This window comes from Stegostoma tigrinum, unplaced genomic scaffold (genome assembly GCF_030684315.1).
Source record: "Stegostoma tigrinum isolate sSteTig4 unplaced genomic scaffold, sSteTig4.hap1 scaffold_202, whole genome shotgun sequence".
Classification (NCBI taxonomy): Eukaryota; Metazoa; Chordata; class Chondrichthyes; order Orectolobiformes; family Stegostomatidae; genus Stegostoma; species Stegostoma tigrinum.
In genome coordinates, this window is record NW_026728140.1 from 6,402 (window position 1) to 30,914 (window position 24,513).

Below are 24,513 nucleotides of genomic sequence, written 5' to 3' on the forward strand. Positions count from 1 at the left end.
TCCAGGGACTTTTGAAAGATCACATCCAAAGCCTCTGCTATTTCCTCAGCCACCTTCCTCAGAACTCTAGGATGTAGCCCTTCGGGGCCAGGAGATTTAGCAATTTTTAGACCTTTTAGCTTTTCTAGCACTTTCTCTTTTGTAATGCCTACCGTACTCAACTTTGCCCCCTGACTCTCCCTAAGTGTTGGCATACTACTCATGTCTTCCACTGTGAAGACTGACGCAAAGTACTTATTAAGTCCTTCAGCTACTTCCTTATCTCCCATCACTAGCCTTCCAGCATCAATTTGGAGCGGCCCAGTGTCTACTTTTGCCTCATGTTTGTTTCTTATGTATTGGAAGAAGCTTTCACTGTGATTTCTAATATGACTAGCTAGCCTACCTTCATATTTGATCCTCTCCTTCCTTATTGCTCGTCTGTCTCCTCTGCACCTATCTTCCCCTCTGTCCATCTTCAATCTGCCTTCCCCCTCTCCCTGTTTATTTCAGAACTGTCTCCTCCTCCCTCTTTTCTGATGAAGGGTCTCTGCCCGAAATGTCAGCTTTTGTGTTCCTGAGATGCTGCTTGGCCTGCTGTGTTCATCCAGCTCCACACTTTGTTATCTTGGATTCTCCAGCATCTGCAGTTCCCATTTTCTTTTTATTTTGGGGGCAGCTGCTGTCAATACCCACCCAAACAAAAGCTTCATTTGTCATTTTCAAAATTGGTAATAGCCCACAATCTGCTGAGTGAACAAAAAAAGTACCCATTTGCCTGTGACTCTCAGATGGATTTCTTTCCGATTTGTTTATTCTTTAATGAGACATAGCTGTTGCTGATTGTCCAGCATGAACTGACTTCTTGAACAGCTTCATGTTGCTGTACAGAGACCCACAATGCTGTTCCAAAAGAGATTACGAAGATTGACTCAGTAACTACCATTCATTTCCAAATAAGTTTGTGAGTAGCTTGGAGGTGATTTTTACTGGGGTTAGTGCTACCATGTCTGATGTCCTTGCCCTTGAAGATGAGTTTTCTAAGTCTGGAAAGGTGTGTGTCAGAATAGTGGGTAAAAAATGTGGCAGTGCATCTTGTACAGGGACACATTATTGTCTCTTGGAGTTGGCTGTGGAGAGAATGGATACGGTGCCAATCAAGGGGCTGCTTTGGCCTAGACTCAAGATTGTTTTCAGTGTTGTTGGATCTGCACCGTCATTGACACACTTCTGACTTGAGAATTGGAGGAGGGCTGCAGGCTTCGGAGTGTCAGCAGTTTCTACATCAAATCGCAGAGTCGTCTTGCTTTGTCTCTGAGTCTGTGGCCCCGAGTGATATCTAAAACCAGGTCATCTCTCTTGTGAGCTTGTTATTCTAAACTGGACATTGCGCTTTCTTTACTCAGAGAGTAGTAAGGGAATGGAATGCTTTGCTTGCAACGGTAGTAGATTCGCCAACTTTCGGTACATTTAAGTCGTCATTGGATAAGCACATGGACATACATGGAATAGTGTAGGTTAGATGGGCTTCAGATCGGCATGACAGGTCGGCACAACATCGAGGGCCGAACGGCCTGTACTGCGCTGTAATGCTCTATGTTCTAATGGTCTCTTCATTATAGAAAAGAGGTGATTGCATTTGAGCATGTGTGGAGGACATTCATCAGGATGTTCTGAGGGAGTGAAGCATTTTAACTCGATGGAGAGTCTGGATAAGTTTGAGATAACAGGAACTGTCAATGCTGGAGTCTGAGATAACACAGCGTGGAGCTGGAGGAACACTGCAGGCCAGGCAGCATCACTGTTTTATCTGGATAAGGTTGGCTTGTTTTCTTCCGAATAGGGAAGGTTGAAGAAGGTCCTGAAAAAATGGTCTGCATTCTGATGGGTCTCGGCGAGGGAAGCAGAACGACCATTCATGGGGTAGGAGGTCGGGGGGGCGGGGGGACGGGGGGGAAGAGATACATACGTTTAAGCTAAAAGGCTCAGAAGGAATTTCAGGAAAGAAAAGACACCCAGAAGGTGCTGGGGGTTTGGAATTCATTGTCTGGGACTTTAGTTGAGGTGGTGGATAATCTTTTCACATGAAAGAAAAAGGGTTGGTACAGCACTTAAAATGAAATAACATTCAAGGCAACGGGCCTATTGCTAAAACATGAGCCGAATGTGAACTTAGTGTGGCTTCAGTGGTGACAGACACAATGGAATGAAGTGCTTGTTCAATTCACACAGATGATCCCTGGAATGGTAGGCTTAACCTACGATGAATGGCTAAGGATCCTGGGATTGTACTCACTACAGTTTAGAAAGTTGAGGGGAGAACTGATAAAAACTTACAAGATAATGTATGGTTTAGAAGAGGTGGACGCTAGGAGGTTGTTTCCGTTAGCAGGGGAGACGAGGACCCGTGGGCACAGCCTTAAAATTCGAGGGGTTCAATTTAAAACTGAAATCAGACGACATTTCTTCAGGCAGAAAGTGGTGGGCTTGTGGAATTCATTGCCGCAGAGTGCAGTGCAGGCCGGGATGTTGGACGCCTTCAAGGCAGAGATCGACAAATTCTTGATCTCAAAAGGAATCAAGGGCTACGCGGAGAGTGCAGGGAAGTGGTGTAAAAATGCCCATCAGCCATGATTTAAATGGTGGAGTGGACTTGATGGGGCGAATGGCCTTACCTCCACTCCTCTGTCTCATGGCCTTATGGTCCAATTCTGGAGAATTCTCTTATTCTATGATTCTGGAGCAGGGGACAGTGAGTGGACAGCACAGGACAGTTCACCTAACTTCTCCTTTACCAATCTTCTATCTGCCTCCCAACTTCTCCCTATTTTTTTCAGAATCCCCTTCTCCTCCCCCATTTTTGAAGAAGGGTCTCGACCCGAAACGTCAGCTTTCTTGCTTCTCTGATGCTGCTCGGCCCGCTGTGTTCATCCAGTTCTACACCTTGTTCTCTCAGATTCTCCAGCATTGGCAAGTTCCTACTATCTCTTGAGGAAACTTACTTGTTTTTGCACCCAAACTGTGGTGAGAATGTGGAACGCACCGCCTGTGTGGGTGGTAGAGTCAGAAACCGTGATAACATTTAACAAGTCTTTGATTGGGCATTTGCGATGCCAAGGCATACAAGGCTCTGGGTCGAGAGCTGGGAAATGTGATGAGAATAGTTCGGGACTTGCATCTTGTGAGGGCACATACAATTTGCTGAACGGTCTGTTCCATTGCCATAGCACTCTATTATGCTGTCCCTCAATGATCCTGTGACAAGTAAGTGAAGGTTTACAGAAACAGATAGTTTTCAACGACAATGCCAAGAGGAAAAGTGATGCACAGGCAAAGTGCATGTAAGAATTTAACCAAGGATTAACACCATTCAAGAACTGGTATTTGTGCCAATGCACCAAACCTGCAGATGAAAATGCAGTGCCCAGTTTGATTGCAAACAGCAACAACCACCAGTTAGTAACATGATCAATGGAAATATCTGAATGCCTGCTGTTGTGATCTCAAGCATTTACCTGCGTCGAGTGAAATCCACCACCATAGTTCTGTTGCATCGTTAGCCACCTCGCAATCGGTGTTGCATAGTCAATATCATTCCTTGACAATGCTTGAAGCAAGGCATAAGCAGTGGTTTCCACAGTCATCGCAAAAGCCTATGCTGCTTCAATTGGATACGGCTTCTCGTCCTCCAACAATGGAGGCTTTCCAGGAACCAACATCAGAATCTGTCATTTGAGAAAGGGATTAGCTGAGAATAAAGTTTACATCATATAGATTTTTGTTTGCATTTCACCAACACAACAATGGTTTTGCTGGTCAAGATCCAGCATTATCTCACCACTGATGTCTGTAACATTCTCCATACTTTCCGCTCAGTGATGGGTCCTTTTTTTTGGGAAAAATAGGCACCTTCAAATGCAAATGAATCAAGGTGAGCTTTAGTTTCTCATCAGGCTACATGGCAGTTATTACAAGATGTTCTGAACAAAAGGTGAAGGAGCAGATGAAACCATTCACCAGTCTGGATGATCTTCTTGCCCTCATCCTGAGGAGGCATCACAGATCTTAACTTACACGCAACTCAAATTATTTCATGCAATGACAAGACTGAATGTTCCGGATACTGCAAATGCCATGGCACCTGGCAGCATCCCACAAACTGTATTGGAACAATGTGCCCCAAGGTCGCCACACCAACAGTAAATGTTTTCCAGTACATTTTTAAACACTTGCAACACTCACATTTCAGAGAAAGATGACCTATCATGTAATAGTCAGACAAATTGTGCTGACCAATTATGGCCTCAATGTATTCTCAATCATCAGCAAAGTAATGCAACATCTGGATGACAGTGCTGTCAAACAGCTGCACACTTAGGTTCAGTTTACTTTTCGTCATGCTACACTTCTCATAACCTCATTCAGGATTTACCACAAATACAATCAGAGATCCTGAGCTTGAAAAGGAAGGAAAGTGCAATCTGTCATTTCCACCAAGGCAACTTCTGATTGAATGTGGTGTGAAGCAGAGGAATAGGAAGTTGAGTCAGTGGCATTCACTGGATACCTGCACTGGTTGAAGTCACGTCTTCACTTGAACCAAAGTGGAGACATGAATGTTCATTGAATATTGTCCAGGTGTCCAGCAGAATTCATGACTTTTCCAACAGTGAAGTCAACGATGAGAAAATACAGTGAGACTTGGACAACGATCAGGCTTGGCCTGATAAAGGATAAGTAACATTTGCACCATACAAGTGCGAAGCAGCAATCAGCTCCAACAAGAGCGAATATGACCATATCACAAAATTCCATGTCCTTACCCTCACATCATCCTTACATTTTTTTAAATGTGCAAGTGTTATCCAAGCCATGCAGGGTAATGGGCCAGGTGTTGGAAATGAGGTTAGAACAATTCAGTGCTTGTCTTTGACTCTCACAGAATCCGTGAGCTTAAGAATTTAATTCTCCTGTACTGTAGCCCACTGAGGTGCTTGGCTATCCACTTAATCAAGGTTAACACTGATCTAAAACTAAACTGGAACGGTTATATAATCAGCAGCTGCCAGGTCCGTGGTACAAACCGCCCTGCTGTGGGACAGGGTCAGGCAAATCCAAGTGAGTGATAGTGGTTGGAGACTCATTCGTTGGGGGCATAGTTTCCGTAGCCACATTTGAGATACCAGGGCTGTGTGTTGCTTCCCTGGTACCAAGGTCAAGGACATCTCTGAGTGGTTGCAAGAAATTCTTAAGGGGGAGGGTGAGCAGCCAGAGGCCATTGTGCACATTGGTACCAATGACGTAGGTAGAAGGAGGGATGCGATCCTGTGGACTGTGTACAAGGAGTTAGCAAAGAGGCTGAAAGGCAGGACCTAGAGGGTAATAATTTATGGGTTGCCACGAGTGCCACATGTTAGTGAGTTAAGTCAGAGAAAGATAGGTGAGATGAATGCATTGGTTAAGGAGCTGGTACTGGGGGCAGGCTTTCAGGTTCATGAATAATTGCGACCGCTTCTTGGGCAAGGGGTGACCTGTGTAAGAGGGATGGGTTGCACCTAAACTGAACGGGAACAAATACCCTCACAGGGAGGTTTGCTAGTGCTACTTGGGAGGATTTAAAGACTGGCAGGCAGCTGGGAACCAGAGCAGCAGGTCAGCAAGTAGATGAATTGATGGCAGGTACATGCTAGGACCAATAAATCAGAAAAGAATGGCAGTCAGAGACAGGTACATGAACATGATGGCACGAACAAGCTGAAATATGTTTATTTCACTGCAAGGAGTATTACAGGTAAGGCAGATGAGCTTCGAGCCTGGATCAGTACATGGGACTCTGATGTTGAGGCCATTACAGAGGCTTGGTTGAGACAGAGACCGGACTGGGTGCTCAATGTTCCAGGGTTTCATTGCTTTAGACAAGATAGAGGGGAAGATAAAAGAAGGAGGTGCACTCCTAACCTGTGGGAAATGTTACATCTGCACCTGGAGAGGACATTCTGGAGGGCTTGCCCACTGAGGCAACAGAGGTAGCGTTCAAAAATAAGATAGACACAATCACTCTGATCAGATTAAACTAATAGCCTGCTCCCCTGTTGCCACTGACACACTGAGGAACAACTATGTAGGCAGCTTTTGAAACGATGCACTAACTCAGAGTTGTCACAGTCAGTGAATTTAACCTCCCCGGTATTGACTGGGACTCCCTTACAACAAGAGTTTAAATGAGGCTGAATTTGTTAAGTCTATCCAAGAGAGTTTCTTGACACAGTATGTGGATAGAAGATGGGCCATACTGGACTTTGTCCTGGTTAGGTAACTGGTGAGAAGGGTGGGAAAGCATTTTGGAAATAGTGATCACAACTCCTTAAATTTTAAGATTGCTATGAAGAAGTATAAGTCAGGACCTTGGGGGAGAGTAAATTATATCAGTTTTAGGTAGGAGCTGGGGAGTGTTAATTGGGAGGAGCTGTCACATTTGCCATATGGGAATTGTTTAAAGGCCTGCTTGTGAGTTTAGGATCAGGAAGGAGGAAGGACAAGGATGGCAAGGTAAAAGACCCTTGGATAATTGGGGAGGTTGTGAAGTTAGTCAAAAGGGAAAAACAAAAATATGTCAGGTTTAGGAAGCTAAAATCGAACAGGGCTGACATAAAGAAAGCAGAAAAAGAAAGGCGATCAAATGACCTTGGCAAGGAGGGTTGAAGGAAATCCCAAGGCATTCTGTGCATACATCTAAAACAAGGGGATAAATAGCAAGAAGGTACGACCATTCAGGATAAAGGAGGGAACTTGTGTTTGGGAGCAGAGGATGTGGGCAAGATCCTAAATTAAGTCCGTGCATCACTATTCACTCAGGCGAAGGGTGTGGAGGATAGTGGGATTTGTGTGGAGCATGCTCATATGATAACAGCATTTTGAAATCAAGAAAGAGCATTAAGGTGGATAAGTCCTCAGGACCCAATGATATCTCCTCAAGGTTTTTGAGCGAGGTGAGAGAAGAGATTGTCGGGGCATTCAGCAATATCTTTGTATCCTTGGTAGCCACTGGAGGGGTACTGGAGGATTAGCAAGTTGCTAAATGTTCTTCTTCTGTTCAAGAAGGGAAATAGGGTCAATCCAGGAAACTCTCGACTCGCGAGTTTCTCATCGTTCATTGGAAGCTATTGGAGAGAATTCTTAGGGATTGTATTTATCTGTATTTGGAACAACATGGCCTCATTCGGGACAGTCAGCATGGCTTTGTGCAGGGCAGGTCATGTCTTACTAACTTGACTGAATTTTTTGAGGAGGTGACGAATGTGATCAATGAAGGTAGAGCAGTGGATATTGTTGACATGGATTTTAGCAATGCTTTCAACAAGGTGCCTCATGATAGGATCATCCAGAAAATTAAGATGCACCGAGTCAATGGTGGCTTGGATGCTTGGATTCACAACTGGCTTGCCCAGAGAAGACAGAGGCAAGAGGTGGAATGGTGCTTTTCAGGCTGTAGATCCAGGACGATTGGTGTTCCGCAGGGATCTGTGCTGGGACCTCTGCTGTTTGTGGTCTATACAAAATGACTGAGGTGAAAATATAGATGGATGGGTTAGCAAGTTTGCAGACAATAGAACGATTGGGAGAATCAGGATGAGTGTCGACGTCATAAAAGGATACAGATCAGTTGCAGAAACGGCAAGTGGATTTTAATCCATTAAATGTGAGATGCTCCACTTTGGGAAATCAACTATTACAGAAAAATATACAGTTAATGGCACCCCTCAGTTCAGAATTGTTAAGGTGGGGATGCAGGTGCACTCAATCTGTTCATTGAGAACTATCGACGTGATATCACCTCAATTTCTCTGTTCCCTGCACCAAACCCAACCTACGTCCTGCCCAACTGACTGCCCTCCACGCACTCATATCTCACCCTGACTTTGTGATTAAGCCTGCCGATAAGGTGGTGCTGTTGTGGTCTGGTGAGCTGAAGTCTACCTTGCAGAGGCTGAGCGCCAGCTCTCAGATACCTCCTCCGACTTCTCCTGGACCATGACCGCACCGGGCCATTGTATCTACTACAGTTACTGATCTTGGTCTATCTGGTGATCTTCCCCCTCTGTTTCCAAGCTGAAAGGCCACAGCTCCCCACAGGTTGCTCCTACGTCCCCCTAAAAATCCACAAATGAGACTGTCCTGGCAGACCCATTGTTTCAGCCTGTTCCTGCCCCACAGAACTCATCTCTTCCGACCTTGACTCAATCTTCTGTCCCCTGGTCCAAGCACTGCCCACGTACATCCAGAAATACTCTGATATTTTACGCAGTTTTAAAAACATCAGTTTGCCGGTTCCAGCTGCGTCCTCTTTACCATGAACGTGTAATTCCTTTACACATCCATTCCCCACCAGGAGGTTCTTAGGGCTGTCCCCTTCTTCTTGGAGCAAAGACCTGAACATGCCCCTTCCACAACCACCCTCCTCCACTTGGTCGACCTCATCCTCACCCTCAACAACTTGTTGTTTAACTCCTTTCATTTTCTTCGGGTAAGAGGAGCAGCTCCGGGCACCTGCGTGGGCCCGAGTTAAACCTGTCTCTTCACGGGGTACGTGGAACATTCCCACCCACAACACTTTCTCCGATACATCAATGATATCATCCGGCTGCTTCTCTCTCTTGTCTGAAATTGGAAAACTTCATCAACTTCGCCTCCAATTTCCATCCTGCCCTCACTTTCACCTGCTCTACCTCTGACTCCACCCTTCCCTTCCTCAACATTTCTGCTTCCATTCCTGGGGGTAGGCTTCGCACTAATACCCATTACAAACTCTCTGACTCTCACAGCTACCTGGTCTATATATCCTCACACCCCACTTTCTGTAAAGACTCCAACCTCTTATCTCACTTCCTCCATCTCCATCGAACATGTTCTCATGAGGCCAACATCAACAAGGGAGCCTCCAAAATGTCCATCTTCTTCCTCAACTGAGGATTCTCCGGCTCCGTGGTCGACAGGGCCCTCAACTGTGTCCAACCCAGCACTTCTGCCCTCACCTTTTCTCTTCCCTCCCAAGATAGCAATTAGGTTCCACTTGACCTTACCTATCAACCCACATGCCCAAATCCATACAAACATCAGGCACCATTTCCACCACCACCAGCAGGATGCCGCCACCAGACACATATTCCCCTCCCCTCCCTTATCCGCCTTAACCGGATCACCAGGAGGAAATGCAAGCAGACACGGGGAGAACGTGCAAACTTCGCACAGACAATTGCCCGAGGCTGCAGTGCGAACCACTGAGCCACCGTGCTGCCCAGAATCTTGGTGGTGTGGATGAGCAGAGAGATCTCGGTGTCCATGTGTGTAGATCCCTGAAAGTTGCCACGCAGATTGATAGGCTTGTTCAGAAGGCGTACGGCGTGTTAGGTTTTATTGGTACAGAGATTGAGTTTCGGAGCCATGAGGTCATGTTGCAGCTGTACAAAACACTGGTGCGGCCGCGCTTGGACTATTGCGTACAGTTCTGATCGCCACATTATCGGAAGGATTTGGAGGGGGTTTATTAGGATCTTGTCTGGTGTGGAAGGAAGGTCTTATGAGGAAAAGCTTCGGGACTTGAGGCTGTTTTTGTCAGAAGAAGGTGAAGAGGCAACTTAATAGAGACATACAAGATAATCAGAGGATTAGATAGGTGGACAGCGATAGTCTTTTTCCTCGATGGTGATGGTGAGCACGAGTGGAGATAGGTTTAAATTGAGGGGAGATAGATATGGGACACATGTCAGAGGGAGGTTCTTTATTCAGAGAGTAGTATGGGTGCGGAATGCCCTGCCTGCAACAGGAGTAGATTGCCAAGTTTAAGGGCATTTAAATGAACATTGCTAAATATATGGATGGTAATGGAATAGTGTCGGTTAGATGGGCTTCAGGTTGGATTCACAGGTTGGCGCAACATCGAGGGCCGAAGGGCCTGTACTGCGCTGTAATGTTCTATGTTCTATGTCATAATACTTCAGTGAATTCTGGTTACCCTGCCGTAGGAAGAATGCTGTTAAACTATACAGAGTGCAAAAATAATTCCAAAAGGTCATTGCCGGGACTGGAGGGTTTACGAGGAGTGGTGGATAGGCTCGGACTTTTTCCCTGGTGTATCGGAGACGAAGGGGTGACTTTCCAGAGGTGTAAAAAATCATGATGGGCATTGATAAGGGGAATAACCAAGGTAGGGGAGTCCAAAGCTAGAAGGGAGTAGGTTCAAATGTGAAAGGGGAAAGATTTAAAAGTGACCCGACCGGCAACTTTTCCCACACAGAGGGTTGTGCGTGAATGCAATGAGCTGCCAACAGACGTGGTAGAGGCAGATAAAATTTCTGTATTTAAAAGACATTTGGACAGGTACACAATGAGGAAAGGTTTAGACGGATACCAAACGCAGGCAAATGGGACCGGTTAAGTTTGGGACACCTGATCAGTCCAGATGATTAGGAGTGAGGGTCCTGATTCTGTGCTGTATGACTCTATGAATCTATGACTGAAGAGCTAACTAGGTGTGTGGATGAGGGCAATGCATTTGACACAGTCTACTTGGGCTTCAGCAGAGCTTTTGACAAGATTCCCCATTTGAAGACTGTTAGAACAGGAAACAGTCCATGGGATCCGAGGACACATGTGCACAGGAAATCATAACTCATGTAATTTGAATGAGTTTTTTAAAGTAGTAATGAAGAACATTGATTGAGGCAGAAACATGGACGTATATGGGTTTCAGTAAGGCGTTCAAGAAGGTTCCTCACAGTAGTCCAAGAGGGAAGTTAAATCACACGGAGCACAGGGAGAGCTCGCCATAGAAGATAGAACATAGAACATTACAGCACAGTACAGGCCCTTCGGCCCTCGATCTTGTGCTGACCTGTCATGCCGATCTCAAGCCCATCTAACCTGCACTATTCCATGTACGTCCATATGCTTGTCCAATGACCACTTAAATGTACCTGAAGTTGGCGAATCTACTACCGTTGCAGGCAAAGCGTTCCATTCCCTTACTACTGTCTGAGTAAAGAAACTACCTCTGACATCTGTCCTGTATCTTTCACCCCTCAATTTAAAGCTCTGCCCCCTCGTGCTCGCCATCACCATCCTAGGAAAAAGGCTCTCCCTATCCACCCTGTCTCACCCTCTGATTATTTTATATGTTTCAATTAAGTCACCCCTCAACCTTCTTCTCTCTAATGAAGACAGCCTCAAGTCCCTCAGCCATTCCTCGTAAGACCTTCCCTCCATACCAGGCAACATCCTAGTAAATCTCCTCTGCACCCTTTCCAAAGCTTCCACATCCTTCTTATAATGCGGTGACCAGAACTGTATACAATACTCCAATGCGGCCGCACCAGAGTTTTGTACAGCTTCACCATAACCTCTTGGTTCCGGAACTCGATCCCTCTATTAATCAAAGCTAAAACACTGTATGCCTTCTTAACAGCCCTGTCAACCTGGGTGGCAACTTTCAAGGATCTGTGTTCATGGACACCGAAATCTCTCTGCTCATCTATACTACTAAGAATCTTACCATTAGCCCTGTACTTTGCCTTCTGGTTACTCCTGCCGAAGTGCATCACCTCACGCTTGTCTGCATTAAACTCCATTTGCCACCTCTCAGCCCAGCTCTGCAGCTTATCTGTGTCTCTCTGCAACCAATCCTTTGTCACTATCCACAACTCCACCTATCTTAGTGTTGTCTGCAAATTTACTAACTCATCCTTCACTACCCTCATCCAGGTCATTTATAAAAATGACAAACAGCAGTGGACCCAACACCGACCCTTGCGGTACCACCAGAAACTGGTCTCCAGGATGAACGTTTCCCATCAACTACCACCCTCTGTCTTCTTTCAGCAGGCCAATTTCCGATCCAAACTGCTATATCTCCCACAATTCCATTCCTCTGCATTTTGTACAATAGTCTGTTATGGGGAACCTTATCGAACGCCTTGCTGAAATCCATATACACCACATCAACCGGTTTACTCTCATCTATCTGTTTGGTCACCTTCTCAAAGAACTCAATAAGGTTTGTGAGGCACGACCTACCCTTCACAAAACTGTGCTGACTATCCCTAATCAATTTATTCTTTTCTAGATGATTATAAATCCTGTCCCTTAGAACCTTTTCCAACACTTTACCAACAACTGAGGTAAGGCTCACTGGCCGATAATTACCAGGGTTGTCTCTACTCCCCTTCTTGAACAGGAGAACCACAATTGCTATCCTCCAGTCATCTGGCACTATTCCTGCAGACAATGACGAGTTAAAGATCAATGCCAAAGGCTCGGCAATCTCCTCCCTGGATTCCCCGAGGATCCGAGGATAAATCCCATCCGGCCCAGGGGTCATAGCTGTCTTCACCCTCTGTAGGATTTCAAATACCTCTTCCTTGTGAACCTCAATCCCACCTCGTCCAGTAGCCTGTATCTCTGTATTCTCCTCGACAACGTTGTCCTTTTCTAGAGTGAATACTGTTGAAAAATATTCATTTCACGCTTCCCCTATCTCATCTGACTCCACACACAACTTCCCACTACTATCCTTGATTGGGCCTAATCTTACTTTTCTCATTCTTTTATTTCTTAAATACCGATAGAAAACCTTACGGTTTACCCTGATCCTATCCGCCAACAAATTCTCAAGTCTCCTCCTGGCTCTTCTGAGCTCTCTCTTTTGGTCTTTCCTGGCTACCTTGTAACCCTCAAGCACCCTGACTGAGCATTCACATCTTATAGGAACAGAAGCCTTCTGCTTCCTCTTGACCAGAGATTCCACTTCCTTCGTAAACCACGGCTCAAGCGCTCTACAGCTTCCTCCCGGCCTGACAGGTACATACTTATCTAGGACACACAGGAACTTTTAGAACATAGAACATAGAACATAGAACAGTACAGCACAGAACAGGCCCTTCAGCCCACAATGTTGTGCCGACCATTGATCCTCATGGATGCACCCTCAAATTTCTGTGACCATATGCATGTCCAGCAGTCTCTTAAATGACCCCAATGACCTTGCTTCCACAACTGCTGCTGGCAACGCATTCCATGCTCTCACAACTCTCTGCGTAAAGAACCTGCCTCTGACATCCCCTCTATACTTTCCACCAACCAGCTTAAAACTATGACCCCTCGTGCTAGCCATTTCTGCCCTGGGAAATAGTCTCTGGCTATCGACTCTATCTATGCCTCTCATTATCTTGTATACCTCAATTAGGTCCCCTCTCCTCCTCCTTTTCTCCAATGAAAAGAGACCGAGCTCAGTCAACCTCTCTTCATAAGATAAGCCCTCCAGTCCAGGCAGCATCCTGGTAAACCTCCTCTGAACCCTCTCCAAAGCATCCACATCTTTCCTATAATAGGGCGCCCAGAACTGGACGCAGTATTCCAAGTGCGGTCTAACCAAAGTTTTATAGAGCTGCAACAAGATCTCACGACTCTTAAACTCAATCCCCCTGTTAATGAAAGCCAAAACACCATATGCTTTCTTAACAACCCTGTCCACTTGGGTGGCCATTTTAAGGGATCTATGTATCTGCACACCAAGATCCCTCTGTTCCTCCACGCTGCCAAGAATCCTATCCTTAATCCTGTACTCAGCTTTCAAATTCGACCTTCCAAAATGCATCACCTCGCATTTATCCAGGTTGAACTCCATCTGCCACCTCTCAGCCCATCTCTGCATCCTGTCAATGTCCCGCTGCAGCCTACAACAGCCCTCTACACTGTCAACGACACCTCCGACCTTTGTGTCGTCTGCAAACTTGCTGACCCATCCTTCAATTCCCTCGTCCAAGTCATTAATAAAAATTACAAACAGTAGAGGCCCAAGGACAGAGCCCTGTGGAACCCCACTCACCACTGACTTCCAGGCAGAATATTTTCCTTCTACTACCACTCGCTGTCTTCTGTTGGCCAGCCAATTCTGTATCCAAGCAGCTAAGTTCCCCTGTATCCCATTCCTCCTTTCCTTGAATAAGCTCTACATTTCTATTGTGCCCATCCCTTGCAGTTTCCTTCCCCATCCTATGCTCCCAAAATCTTGCCAAATCTCATCGGAATTGCCTTTCCCCCAGATTGCCCAGTGGTGTACACCTCTACCTTTCCATCACTAAAGTAAACATAACAGAATTGTGATCGCTGAGGTTGGCAGTTTATTATCTTAGAATTGTGATCGCTATCACCAAGGTGATCACCTACTTCCAAATATAACACCTGGCCAGGCTCATGACCCAGTTCCAAATCTGATGCGGTCACTGCACTCCAATTCCATTAGTCACTACATCCCACTTCCCTCAGTCACTGCATCCCACTTCACTCAGTCACTGCACCCCAAGGGCCGTCAGGCACTGCATCCCTATTACCTCATTCACTCCTTCCCATTACGTAAGTCACTGCATCCCATTTCACTCAGTCACTACATCCCACTTCACTCAGTCACTGCCTCCCATTTCCCACGGTCACATCATCCCATTTCACTCAGTGACTGCATCCCATTTCACTCAGTCACTGCCTCCCATTTCAGTGAGTCACTGCCTCCCATTTCAGTGAGTCACTGCCTCCCATTTCAGTGAGTCACACCCTCCCATTTCAGTGAGTCACACCCTCCCATTTCAGACAGTCACTGCATCCCATGTCCCCAGAGTCACTGCGTCCCATTACACTCAGGCACTGCATCCTATTTCCCTCAGTCACTGCATCAAATTTCACTCAGTCTCTGCTTCCAATTTCCCTCAGTCACTGCATCCCAGTTCACTCAGTCAGTGTTTCCCATTACACTCAGTCACTGCGTCCCATTTCCCTCAGTCACTGCAAACCATTTCTGACAGTCACTGCAACCCATTTCACACAGTCACTGCATCTCCTTCCCCTCAGTCAGTGCATCTCATTTCCCTCAGTCACTGCATCTCATTTCCCTCAGTCACTGCATCTCATTTCCCTCAGTCACTGCATCGCATTGTCCTCAGTCACGGCATCCCATTACACTCAGTCACTGCATCCTATTTCCCTCAGTCACTGCATCCCAATTCACTCAGCCACTGCACCCCACTTCACTCAGTCACCGCATCCCATTTAACTCAGTCACTGCCTCCCATTTCAGTCAGTCACTGCATCCCATTTCAGTCAGTCACTGCATCTCATTTCAATCAGTCACTGCATCCCATTTCACTCAGTCTCAGCATCCCATATCACTCAGGCACTGCATCCCATTTCCATCAGTCACTGCATCCCATTTCCTTCAGTCACTGCATCCCATTACACTCAGTCACTGCATCCCATTTCACTCAGTCACTGCATCCCTTCTAACGGAGACAGTGAATCCTATTCAACTGCAACAGTGAATCCATTTCGATCATCACCACACCCAATTCCCCACAGTCACGGCATCACATTACACTGTCAGTGCATCCCATTACAGTCAGTCACTGCATCCTATTTCCCTCAGTCACTGCGTCCCATTTCACACAGTCAGTGCATCCCATTTCCCTCAGTCAGGGCGTCCCATTTCACTCAGTCACTACATCCCATTTCACGCAGCCACTGCATCCCATTTCACTCAGCCACTGCACCCCATTACACTCAGTCACTGCATCCCATTACCGTCAGCCACTGCATCCCATTTCACTCAGTCACTGCATCCCATTTCCCTCAGTAACTGCATCCCATTTCCCTCAGTCACTGCATCCCATTTCATTCAGTCACTGCACCCCAGTTCACTCAGTCAGTGCATCCCATTTCCCTCAGTCACTGCGTCCCATTTCCCTCAGTCACTGCAACCTATTTCCCACAGTCACTGCATCTGCTTTCCCTCAGTCACAGCATCCCAATTCACTCAGACAGTGAATCTCATTGAACTGAAATGGTGCATCCCCTTACCCTCAGTCACAGCATTCCATTTCCCAGAATCACTGCATCTCCTTTCCCTCAGTCACTGCATCTCATTTCCCTCAGTCACTGCATCCCATTTCACTCAGCCACTGCATCCCATTTCACTCAGTCATTGCATCCTTTTTCACTCAGTCACTGCATCCCATTTGACTCAGTCACTGCATCCTAATTAACGGAGACGTTGAATCCTATTCAACTGAGACAGTGCATCCATTTCCATCAGTCACCGCACCCTATTCCCCTCAGTCACCGCATTCCATTTCCCTCAGTCACCACATTCCATTTCCCTCAGTCACCGCATCCCATTTCCCTCAGTCACCGCATCCCATTTCACTCAGTCACGCATCCCATTTCCATCAGTCACTGCACCCCATTTCACTCAGTCACTGCATCACATTACCCTCAGTCACTGCATCACATTACCCTCAGTCACGGCATCCAATTACCCTCAGTCACGGCATCCCATTTCACTCATTCACAGCTTCCCATTTCACTCAGTCACTGCATACCATTTCCCACAGGGACGGCATCTCCTTTCCATCAGTCAACGCATCACATTTCGCTCAGTCACTGCATCCCATTTCATTCAGTCACTGCATCCATTTCCCCACAGTCTCCGCATCACATTTCACAGAGACACGGCGTCCCATTTCACTTCGCCACTGCAACCCGTTACCCTCAGTCACAGCATCCCGTTTCCACAGTCACTGCATCTCCTTTCCCCAAGTCACGGCATCCCATCTCCACGGTCACTTGCACCCATTTCATTCAATCACTGCCTCCCATTTCCCTCAGTAACTGCATCCCATTTCCCTCAGTCACTGCATCCCATTTCCATCAGTCAGTGCATCCCATTTCCCTCAGTCAGTGCATCCCATTTCACTCAGTCCGTGCATCCCATTTGCAACAGACACTGCATTTAATCTCCATCAGTCACTGCATTCACACAGTCATTGCAGCTCATTTCACTCAGTCACTGCATCCCATTTCACTCAGTCACTGCATCCCATTTCACTCAGTCACTGCATCCCATTTGCATCAGACACTGCATCCCATTTGCAACAGTCACTGCATCTCACTTCACTCATTCACTGCATCCCATTTCCCACAGTCACTGCATCCCATTTCACTCAGTCACTGCATCCCATTTCACTCAGTCACTACATCCCATTTCACACAGTCACAGCATCACATTTCACACAGTCACTTCATCTCGTTTCCCACAGTCACTGCATCCCATTTCCCACAGTCACTGCATCTCCTTTCCCTCAGTTACTGCACCTCATTTCCTCACTCAGTGCAACCCATTTCCCACAGTCACTGCAACCCATTTCCCACAGTCACTGCATCCCATTTCCCTCAGTCACTGCAACCCATTTCCCTCAGTCACTGCATCCCATTTCCCTCAGTCACTGCATCCCATTTCCCACAGTCACTGCATCCCATTTCCCACAGTCACTGCATCCCATTTCACACAGTCACAGCATCACATTTCACACAGTCACTTCATCTCGTTTCCCACAGTCACTGCATCCCATTTCCCTCAGTCACTGCATCCCATTTCACGCAGTCACTGCATCCCATTTCACGCAGTCACTGCATCCCATTTCTCACAGTCACTGCATTCATTTTTCATCAGTCACTGCATTCAATTTCCATCAGTCACTGCAATGCATTCCACTCTGTTACTGCATCCTATTTCACTCAGTCACGGTGTCCCATTTCACTCAGTCACTGCATCACATTTCACTCAGTGACTGCATCCCATTTCACTCAATCACTGCCTCCCATTTTCCTCAGTCACTGCAACCCATTTCCCACAGTCACTGCGTCTCCTTTCCCTCAGTCACAGCATCCCATTTCACTCAGTCAGCGCATCCCATTTCCCTCAGTCACTGCATCTCATTTCACTCAGCCACTGCATCCCATTTCACTCAGCCACTGCATCCCATTTCACTCACACACTGCATCCCATTTCACTCACACACTGCATCACATTTCACTCAGCCACTGCATCCCATTTCACTCAGCCACTTCATCCCATTTCACTCAGTCACTGCATCCCATTTCCCACAGTCACTGCATCATATTCACGCAGTCATTGCATCCCATTTCACTCAGTCACAGCATTCCATTTGACTCAGTCACTGCATGCTATTTAACGGCGACAGTGAATCCTATTCAACTGAGACAGTGCATCCATTTCGTTCAGTCACCCCACCCTATACCCCTCAGTCACCGCATCCCATTTCACTCAGTCACGGCATCCCATTTCACTCAGTCACCGCATCCCATTTCCATCAGTCACTGCATCCCATGACCCTCAGTCAGTGAATCCCATTTCACTCAGTCACTGCATCTCATTTCACTCAGTCACGACAACCCATTTCCCACAGTCATTGCAGCCAATTTCACTCTCTCACTGCATTCAATTTCCATCCGTCAGTGCATTCAATTTCCGTCAGTCACTGCATCGCATTTCACTCAGTCAGGGCATCCTATTTCACTCAGTCGGGGCATCCTATTTCACTCAGTTCCTGCATCCCATTTCCCTCAATCACTGCATTCCATTTCATGCAGTCACTGCATCCCATTTCACGCAGACACTGCATCCCATTTCAAGCAGTCACTGCATCACATTTCAGGCAGTCACTGCATCAGATTTCACTCAGTCACTGCATCACATTTCACTCAGTCACTGCATCTCCTTTCCATCAGTCACTGCATCTCCTTTCCATCAGTCACTGCATCTCACTTCACTCATTCACTGCATCCCATTTCACGCAGTCACTGCATCGCAGTTCACACAGTCACTGCATCCCGTTTATCATCTGACGCTGCATTCAAGTTCCATCAGGTACTGCATCCCATTTCCTCAGTCACTGCATCCCATTTCCCACAGTCACTGCATCGCATTTCACTCAGTCACTGCATCCCATTTCACTCAGTCACTGCATCCCATTTCCCACAGTCACTGCATCCCATTTCACACAGTCACAGCATCACATTTCACACAGTCACTTCATCTCATTTACCACAGTCACTGCATCCCATTTTCCTCAGTCACTGCATCCCATTTCACGCAGTCACTGCATCGCATTTCACTCAGTCAGGGCATCCTATTTCACTCAGTCATGGCATCCTATTTCACTCAGTCAGGGCATCCTATTTCACTGAGTCACTGCTTCCCATTTCCCTCAGTCACTGCATCCCATTTCATGCAGTCACTGCATCCCATTTCACGCAGACACTGCATCCCATTTCACGCAGTCTCTGCATCACATTTCAGGCAATCACTGCATCACATTTCACGCACTCACTGCATCACATTTCACGCAGTCACGGCATCTCCTTTCCATCAGTCACTGTATCTCCTTTCCATCAGTCACTGCATCTCACTTCACTCATTCACTGCATCCTATTTCACGCAGTCACTGCATCCCATTTCACAGAGTCACTGCATCCCGTTTCTCATCTGACGCTGCATTCAAGTTCCGTCAGGTACTGCATCCCATTTCCTCAGTCACTGCATCCCATTTCCCTCAGTCACTGCGTCCCATTTCACTCAGTCACTGTGTCCCATTTCACTCTGTCACTGCATCCAATTTCCCTCAGTCACTGTAACCCATTTCACTCAGACACTGCATCCCATTTCTCTCAGTCACTACATCCCATTTCCCACAGTCATTGCATCCAATTTCACTCTCTCACTGCATTCAATTTCCATCTGTCACCTCATCCCATTTCACTCAGTCACGGCATTCCATTTCACTCAGTCACGGCATCCCATTTCCCTCAGTCACTGCATCCCATTTCACTCAGTCACGGCATCCCATTTCACTCAGTCACGGCATCCCATTTCACTCAGGCACTGCATCCCATTTAACGGAGACAGTGAATCCTGTTCAACTGAGACAGTGAATGTATTTCCATCAATCACCACACCCAATGCCACACAGTCACGGCATCCCATTTCACTCGGTCACTGCATCCCATTTCTCTCAGTCACAGCATCCCATTTCCCACAGTCATTGCATCCAATTTCACTCTCTCACTGCATTCAATTTCCATCTGTCTCTGCATCCCACTTCACTCAGTCACTGCATCCCATTTCACTCAGTCACTGCATCCCATTTCCATCAGTCATGGCATCCCATTTCCATCAGTCACAGCATCCCATTTCCATCAGTCACTGCACCCCATTTCACTCAGTCACTGCATCACATTACCCTCAGTCACTGCATCACATTACCCTCAGTCACTGCATCTCATTACCCTCAGTCATGGCATCCAATTACCCTCAGTCACGGCATCCCATTTCACTCATTCACAGCTTCCCATTTCACTCAGTCACTGCATGCCATTTCCCACAGGGACGGCATCTCCTTTCCATCAGTCAACGCATCACATTTCACTCAGTCACTGCATCCCATTTCATTCAGTCACTGCATCCATTTCCCCATAGTCTCCGCATCACATTTCACAGAGACACGGCGTCCCATTTCACTTCGCCACTGCAACCCGTTACCCTCAGTCACAGCATCCCGTTTCCACAGTCACTGCATCTCCTTTCCCCAAGTCACGGCATCCCATCTCCACGGTCACTTGCACCCATTTCATTCAATCACTGCCTCCCATTTCCATCACTCACTGCATCCCATTTCCAAAAGTCACTGCATCCTATTTCCCTCAGTAACTGCATCCCATTTCCCTCAGTCACTGCATCCCATTTCCCTCAGTCAGTGCATCCCATTTCCCTCAGTCAGTGCATCCCATTTCACTCAGTCCGTGCATCCCATTTGCATCAGACACTGCATTTAATCTCCATCAGTCACTGCATCCCACTTCACACAGTCATTGCAGCTCATTTCACTCAGTCACTGCATCCCATTTCACTCAGTCACTGCATCCCATTTCACTCAGTCACTGCATCCCATTTGCATCAGACACTGCATCCCATTTGCAACAGTCACTGCATCTCACTTCACTCATTCACTGCATCCCATTTCCCACAGTCACTGCATCCCATTTCACTCAGTCACGGCATCCCATTTCACTCAGTCACCACATCCCATTTCCATCAGTCACAGCATCCCATGACCCTCGGTCACTGCATCCCATTTCACTCAGTCACTACATCCCATTTCACACAGTCACAGCATCACATTTCACACAGTCACTTCATCTCGTTTCCCACAGTCACTGCATCCCATTTCCCACAGTCACTGCATCTCCTTTCCCTCAGTTAGAGCACCTCATTTCCTCACTCAGTGCAACCCATTTCCCACAGTCACTGCAACCCATTTCCCACAGTCACTGCATCCCATTTCCCTCAGTCACTGCATCACATTTCAATCAGCCACTGCACCCCATTTCACTCAGCCACTGCATCCCATTCCACTCAGCCACTCCGTCATATTCACTCAGTCATTGCATCCCATTTCACTCAGTCACAGCATTCCATTTGACTCAGTCACTACATGCTATTTAACGGAGACAGTGAATCCTCTTCAACTGAGACAGTGCATCCATTTCCCTCAGTCACCGCACCCTATTCCCCACAGTCACTGCGTCTCCTTTCCCTCAGTCACAGCATCCCATTTCACTCAGTCAGCGCATCCCATTTCCCTCAGTCACTGCATCCCATTTCACTCAGCCACTGCATCCCATTTCACTCAGCCACTGCATCCCATTTCACTCAGCCACTGCTTCCCATTTCACTCAGCCACTGCATCCCATTTCACTCAGCCACTTCATCCCATTTCACTCAGTCACTGCATCCCATTTCACTGAGCCACTTCATCATATTCACGCAGTCATTGCATCCCATTTCACTCAGTCACAGCATTCTATTTGACTCAGTCACTGCATGCTATTTAACGGCATTTAACGACAGTGAATCCTATTCAACTGAGACAGTGCATCCATTTCGCTCAGTCACCGCACCCTATTCCCCTCAGTCACCGCATCCCATTTCACTCAGTCACGGCATCCCATTTCACTCAGTCACCGCATCCCATTTCCATCAGTCACTGCATCCCATGACCCTCAGTCAGTGAACCCCATTTCACTCAGTCACTGCATCTCATTTCAATCAGTCACTGCATCCCATTTCAATCAGTCACTGCATCCCATTCACTCAGTCACTGCATCCCATTTCACTCAGTCACTGCCTCCCATTTCAGTCAGTCACTCACTCCCATTTCAGTGACTCCCTCCCATTTCCCTCAGTCATTGCGTCCCATTTCGCTCAGTCACTGCGTCCCATTTCTCTCAGACACTACATCCCATTTCACGCAGTCAGTGCATCACATGTCATTCAGTCTCTGCACTCCATTTCACTCAGTCACTGCATCCCATTTCCCTAGCCACTGGATCTCAATTCCTCAGTCACGGCATCCCATTACCCTCAGTCACTGCATCTCATTTCCCTCAGTCACTGCATCTCATTTCGTTCAGTCACTGAAACCCATTTCCATTCGTCACTGCACCCATTATCACTCAGTCACTGCATCCCATTTCACTCAGTCACTGCATCCCATTTCACGGAGACAGTGAATCCTATTCAACTGAGACAGTGAAGCAATTTCCATCAGTCACCACACCCTATTCCCCACAGTCACGGCATCACATTACACGTGGTCACTACATCCTATTTCACTCAGTCACTGTGTCCCATTACCCTCAGTCACTGCATCCCATTTCACTCAGGCACTCCCTCCCATTTCAGTCAGTCACTCCCGCCCATTTCACTCAGTCACTGCCTCCCACTTCACTCAGTCACTGCCTCCCACTTCACTCAGTCACTGCCTCTCAAATTCAGTCAGTCACTACCTCTCATTTCACTCAGTCACTGCATCTCCTTTCCCTCAGTCACTGCATCACATTTCACTCAGTCACTGCCTCCCACTTCACTCAGTCACTGCCTCCCACTTCACTCAGTCACTGCCTCTCAAATTCAGTCAGTCACTCCCTCCCATTTCAGTCAGTCACTACCTCCCATTTCACTCAGTCACTGCATCTCCTTTCCCTCAGTCACTGCATCCCATTTCACTCAGTCACTGCATCCCATTTCACTCAGTCACTACATCCCACTTCACTCAGTCACTGCCTCCCATTTCCCACGGTCACATCATCCCATTTCACTCAGTGACTGCATCCCATTTCACTCAGTCACTGCCTCCCATTTCAGTGAGTCACTGCCTCCCATTTCAGTGAGTCACTGCCTCCCATTTTAGTGAGTCACACCCTCCCATTTCAGTGAGTCACACCCTCCCATTTCAGACAGTCACTGCATCCCATGTCCCCAGAGTCACTGCGTCCCATTACACTCAGGCACTGCATCCTATTTCCCTCAGTCACTGCATCAAATTTCACTCAGTCTCTGCTTCCAATTTCCCTCAGTCACTGCATCCCAGTTCACTCAGTCAGTGTTTCCCATTACACTCAGTCACTGCGTCCCATTTCCCTCAGTCACTGCAAACCATTTCTGACAGTCACTGCAACCCATTTCACACAGTCACTGCATCTCCTTCCCCTCAGTCAGTGCATCTCATTTCCCTCAGTCACTGCATCTCATTTCCCTCAGTCACTGCATCTCATTTCCCTCAGTCACTGCATCGCATTGTCCTCCGTCACGGCATCCCATTACACTCAGTCACTGCATCCTATTTCCCTCAGTCACTGCATCCCAATTCACTCAGCCACTGCACCCCACTTCACTCAGTCACCGCATCCCATTTAACTCAGTCACTGCCTCCCATTTCAGTCAGTCACTGCATCCCATTTCAGTCAGTCACTGCATCTCATTTCAATCAGTCACTGCATCCCATTTCACTCAGTCTCAGCATCCCATATCACTCAGGCACTGCATCCCATTTCCATCAGTCACTGCATCCCATTTCCTTCAGCCACTGCATCCCATTACACTCAGTCACTGCATCCCATTTCACTCAGTCACTGCATCCCTTCTAACGGAGACAGTGAATCCTATTCAACTGCAACAGTGAATCCATTTCGATCATCACCACACCCAATTCCCCACAGTCACGGCATCACATTACACTGTCAGTGCATCCCATTACAGTCAGTCACTGCATCCTATTTCCCTCAGTCACTGCGTCCCATTTCACTCAGTCAGTGCATCCCATTTCCCTCAGTCAGGGCGTCCCATTTCACTCAGTCACTACATCCCATTTCACGCAGCCACTGCATCCCATTTCACTCAGCCACTGCACCCCATTACACTCAGTCACTGCATCCCATTACCGTCAGCCACTGCATCCCATTTCACTCAGTCACTGCATCCCATTTCCCTCAGTAACTGCATCCCATTTCCCTCAGTCACTGCATCCCATTTCATTCAGTCACTGCACCCCAGTTCACTCAGTCAGTGCATCCCATTTCCCTCAGTCACTGCGTCCCATTTCCCTCAGTCACTGCAACCTATTTCCCACAGTCACTGCATCTGCTTTCCCTCAGTCACAGCATCCCAATTCACTCAGACAGTGAATCTCATTGAACTGAAATGGTGCATCCCCTTACCCTCAGTCACAGCATTCCATTTCCCAGAATCACTGCATCTCCTTTCCCTCAGTCACTGCATCTCATTTCCCTCAGTCACTG

The 24,513-nt window shown here is 47.2% G+C and overlaps 1 protein-coding gene across 1 annotated transcript in view; it reads right to left on the bottom strand.

Annotated features, from left to right (window-relative positions):
* Positions 1–7,212: 7,212 nt before the first annotated feature.
* The window catches only part of LOC132207908 (complement C4-like), a 70,834-nt gene continuing 53,533 nt past the window's right edge, over positions 7,213–24,513 (bottom strand). The window contains exon 7 of the mRNA XM_059643732.1: positions 7,213–7,541. The gene's annotated coding sequence lies outside the window, so the exon portion shown is untranslated. The remainder of the gene's footprint in view (positions 7,542–24,513) is intronic.